Source organism: Mercenaria mercenaria, chromosome 13 (genome assembly GCF_021730395.1).
Source record: "Mercenaria mercenaria strain notata chromosome 13, MADL_Memer_1, whole genome shotgun sequence".
In the NCBI taxonomy this organism is placed as follows: Eukaryota; Metazoa; Mollusca; class Bivalvia; order Venerida; family Veneridae; genus Mercenaria; species Mercenaria mercenaria.
This window is the reverse complement of record NC_069373.1, coordinates 32482437-32488084: the sequence shown is the minus strand read 5'-3', so window position 1 is coordinate 32488084 and position 5648 is coordinate 32482437.

Sequence of the window (5648 nt, the reverse complement as noted above, 5' to 3'; positions counted from 1 at the left end):
ATATATTCCTAATAGACTACAAGTCAGCTCTTCAGGCTCTCTCAGCAGGTCCATCAGATAACTTAGCCAGACAGCTGTTGCAAAACATCAATCTCGTGTCTGAGAACAATAATGTAGCATTTCGATGGATTCCTGCACATGTGGCCTAGCTGGAAATGAAGCTGCGCACAAACTTGCGAAGGAAGCAACCAGGCAAATACAGCCCTAACCTCCAACTTCAGACAGAGAAGCCCAGACTCTGTGGAAAAACAGCTTTGCGTCAGGCTGAAAGAACATAAATGGAGGCTACCTGCCAAATCAGAACAGTCTACATAAGCTAAACAGGCATAGCCAATTAACTGTCTTCCGTCTGCGCACTGGAGATTGTGGCCCGAGAAAACATATGAAGAATATTGGTGTTGCAGAGACAGCTAAATGTCAGTGCGGATCAGAGGAAGAAACACCGTTTCACATTCTGCAAAGCCGTTCATATCTGGAAGAAGCACGCCAGAAAGTTTGGCCAACAGACATCCCATTTTTGACCAAGCTGTGGAGAGATGCCAGCGACCTGCAGAACACGGTGCAGTTCATTGCCGCATCTAATCATAAGATATAAAACGGCCACAAGAAGATGGAACGCAGTAAGGAAGTAAGTAAATGTTAACATTGAAATGAATTAACATCAAGTTATAACAAGATATGTTTGAACAAAGAAGTAAAGTAACATTGCTAACTTTTAAATTTATTACCCGAAAATGAATTTTTAAACTTTAACATCAGGGCTGATCTAGACTCACGTCTTATCATATCTTCATTGTTGACATTGACACACATATATATACGTGTATGAAACTTCAAGGAATAACCATAAGATACTAATAATGACAAAATACCTTTAAACAATGAAAAGTTTTGCAAAAAATGCTAATTTTACGATCTTTCACGCAAATTTTACCTTTTACCTTTGATATAATCTTTACAAATCACTGTTTTTGAATTTAGATCTGCATTGCTGACGTTGACTTACAAATAAACATAAGACAGAATTATTTTCAATGAACAAAATGACAAAATAATTTTTAACGAAGAAGAAATTAAAAATGCTGTATTTTGAATTATTTTACATGAAAATGACCTTTGACCTTTAATGTCAGGTTTGACCTTGACTAATTTTTCATTATTATTTCAACAGTGATATTGTCTGTTATATATATACTTTAAAATGATTAATGATCAGTTTTACCAGTAGTGACAAAAATAATCTACACAATAAAGAAAAATCATTGCAAAATTGCTGTTTTTTTGCGAATTCTTACACAAATTTGACCTTTGACCTTTGATAATAGGTTTTCCTCTGACGTATAGGGATAAGACCTACATTGCTGACCTTGCTTGACATGTATACATCAAAGTATAGTGCTAACAGTGAATTATAACAACAAGCTAATTTTGAACATAGTAATGAGTAAGTATGCTACATGTTGTGATTTTTTATAAAAGAGTGATCACTGACCTCCAATACCAGGTTTGACCTTGACTTATTTTCTCATCCATTACATCATCGTCTGACACATATACAGTAAAATGAACAACGATCAGTTACTAAGATGACTAAACAAATACTTTTAAACAATAACAAGAGGGCCATGAAGGCCCTGTATCGCTCACCTGACCTATTGATCTAAAGATCATCAAGATTAACATTCTGACCAAGTTTCATTAAGATATGGTCATAAATGTGGCCTCTAAAGTGTAAACTAGCTTTTCCCTTGATTTGACCTGGTGACCTAGTTTTTGACCCAACATGACCCAGATTCAAACTGGACCTTGAGATTATCAAGATTACCACTCTGACTAAGTTTCATAAAGAAACAGTCATAAATGTGGCCTCTACAGTGTTAACAAGCTTTTCCTTGATTTGACCTGGTGACCTAGATTTTGATTCTACATAACCCAGATTCAAACTGAACCTTGAGATCATCAAGATTACAATTCTGACCAAGTTTCATGAAGATACAGTCATAAATGTGGCCTCTAGAGTGTTAACTAGCTTTTCCTTTGATTTGACTCGGTGACCTAGTTTTTGGCTTCATCTAACCAAGATTTGAACATGACCTATAGATCATCAAGATTAACATTCTAACCAAGTTTCATTAAGATATGGTTATAAATGTGGCCTCTACAGTGTAAACTTGCTTTTCCTTTGATTTGACCTGGTGACCTCGTTTTTAATTTTACATAACTCAGATTCAAACTAGACCTTGAGATCATCAAGTTTACCATTCTGACCAAGTTTCATGAAGATACAGTCATAAATGTGGCCTCTACGGTGTTAACAAGCTTTTCTTTTGATTTGACCCGGTGACCCAGTTTTTGACCCGACATAACCAAGGTTCAAACTCGACCTAAAGTTCATCAAGATTAATATTCTGACTAAGTTTCAGGAAGATACAGTCATAAATGTGGCCTCTAGAGTGTAAACTTGCTTTTCCTTTGATTTGACCTAGTGAACTAGTTTTTGATCCCACCTAACCTAGATTTAAACTTGACCTATAGAGCCTCAATATTAATATTCTGACCAAGTTTCATTAAGATACTGGACCTTGAGATTATCAAGATTAACATTCTGATTAAGTTTCATGAAGATACAGTCATAAATGTGGCCTCTTCAGTGTTAACAATCTTTTCCTTTAATTTGACCTGGTGACCTAGTTTTTGACCAAAGATGACCCAATATCAAACTTGTCCAAGACTTTATTAAGGGTAACATTCTGACCAAGTTTCATTAAGATTGGGCCAAAATTGTGACCTCTAGAGTGTTAACAAGCTTTTCCTTTGATTTGACATGGTGACCTAGCTTTTGACCCCAGATGACCCAATATCGTCCAAGATTTTATTTAGGGTAACATTCTGATCAAGTTTCATTAAGATTGGCTCAAAATTGTGACCTCTAGAGTGTTAACAGTCAAATTGTTGACAACGACGACGACGAAGACGGACGACGGACGACTGTCGACGGACGACGACGGACGACGACGGACGACGGACACAGGGCGATCACAAAAGCTCACCTTTGAGCATTTCGTGCTCAGGTAAGCTAAAAATTATTACAAATAGGTGATATTATGGCAACATTTTACTCACTTTTTTGACCTTTGACCTTTGATATTATCGTTGACCTTGAATATTTTGAAAGTATATGTGCATACTAAACATCGCCTAACATTTATACATTAAAATGAACTGATTTCGTTTACAAATATCGACAAGATATTATTAAGAAGAAGAAAAGTTAAAGAGCTATTTTTTTTCATTCTCTTACATGAAAATGACCTTTGACCCTTAATATCACATTTGAACTTGTCTGATTTCAGACGATATCTTTATTACTGACATTGTGGGACATATATACATTAAAATAAGTCACGAGCAATTACTAATAATGATTAGAAATAACATTTATATTTCGAAAAGGAAACTATTCATGCAATTTTTCACACAAGTTTGACCTTTGACCTTTGATATAAGCTTTACCCTTGGCAGTTTTAGGGTTACATCTGCACTGCTGACTTTGCCTGACATACAGACATTAAAACGAATTAACTTCAGTGACTAATAATGTGAATACATACTAAACAGATAAAAAAGTAAAGGTAACATTTTTCACATTTTTGCACGAAAATGAACTTTGACCTTCAGTTATCAAGGTTGACTTGGACGTTTTGCAATTTTTTTAAGACTTGCATTTCTGACTTTGGCTGAGATATACACATTACATAAAACTGAGTGACTTATGATAACAAACTAATTTTTAAGAATAAAAATAAATTTCAAATATGCCAATTTTTGTGATTTATACATAAATTTGACCTTTGACCTTAAATATAAAGTTTGCCCTTCATTTCTTTTTGATGAATTTCTTTTTGCTGACATTGGTTGACATATATACATTTACTGACAATCAGATAGTTACTGTAATTAAACAGTGAAAAAACTGGTAGACGTAAACTTTACCCTACCCCCTAAATTGTAACAAGTGAGTTTTACCTCCCCTATCACAAACATAAGTGAAAAAAATATAGATAGGCACGGCTTTGACACTTAAGAAATGGGTTTTCATGGAGGATAATATTATTTTTTCCAAAAAGGTATAAACTTCTTTTGGCCTCAATTGTTGCAATAAAAGTCCGTGAGCTCTCGGACCATACGTTCGATTACCTGCATTTCCTGTGGATTTTGTCAACACCCTGCATGGTGAGATAAGAAAAACTACTTATTTTCATTGAAGTTCAACGTGTTGAAAGAAGCGATATATTCAGTACGAGCGACATATCATTCACGCTTCCCATGGTAATGTGAATTTGACTGGTAATTTTCTAGTTTCTTCAAACATTCGAGTTAACTGACGTGTGGTGTCGGTTTCCAACGCAGACATTCACTTTCAAGTTCACGTTTGTCTCCCAAAACTATTCTATTGACTTTTCATCTGTTTAACAAGAGAATAGTATAACAATTTACTAATAAAAATACAATGGGAAATTATTTGTTATTTGTTGCTTGCCTAACCTATCTCAGCAGAACAGAACAGAGCATAATTTAATTTCAGTAACTTATACATATACAGTATCTTGTGACATACATACAAGTTTATATATAATAATTTCATATCAGCATACACGTGTACGTTTTTCTTCATATTTTATCTGAAAATAACAAAAAAAACCCCAAAAAACATGTGGTAGTCAATACGAGTAAATGTTACATAACGCAATACTTAATATGTCTATTATTACATATGTAATTCTTTGACTGGTTATTAACGTTCAAAATGTTAAAAAAGTAAAAGATATATGCGAATGAAAAAATATAATTCATGATCAATAACTATAAAAGAGAACAACCTTTATATATGACGTATTTCTGCAGATATGCCGGTTTATGGGACGTACAACACTATTTTTGGCACATAGCGCCCATGCATCAGCAATTTATGCCGTGATATATATTTTTATATAGAGTGTAATCAAACATATTTTACTTGATATATAAACTTGTATGTATGTAACGAGATACTGTATATGTATAAGTAAACAAAATATTCATCAGTCTCCATACAAAGAAACAAATGATGCACTTTTTGATAATACCATGACATTATTTTTGAATGAAACGGGATGAACTGGCTCATATACCTATTATCATATCTTAATGATTTACCTATCGATTATCAATATGACATCATAAATCCATTACACTTGACGTGTTTAGCGTCTTATATTTTATATTCTAACATGGCTCAAATTAATTACCAGGTAAACAAAGAAGAAAATCAAACGCAATTTATCCTGCGATAAACAACGGTTGACGCACGGACCGGTAAGAGAGCATTATGACGTCAATTTTGACGTCATGTAGCCGCCTGACGTCCGATACATTACTCCTCGCGTAAATGAATTCCAGCATATTATCTATTGAAATATATCAACGTGCATGTCAGAATGAAAACAATCAAGGCCTTCTTGTGATTTATCATCTAATTTACCACGGTTCATCGTTCAGATGCTTCAGTATTTAACCACTCGGGCTAACGCCCTCGTGGTTCAATTCCTATGCATCTGAACTCTGAACCGTGGTAAATTAGACGATAAACAACGCGAAGGCCTTGATTA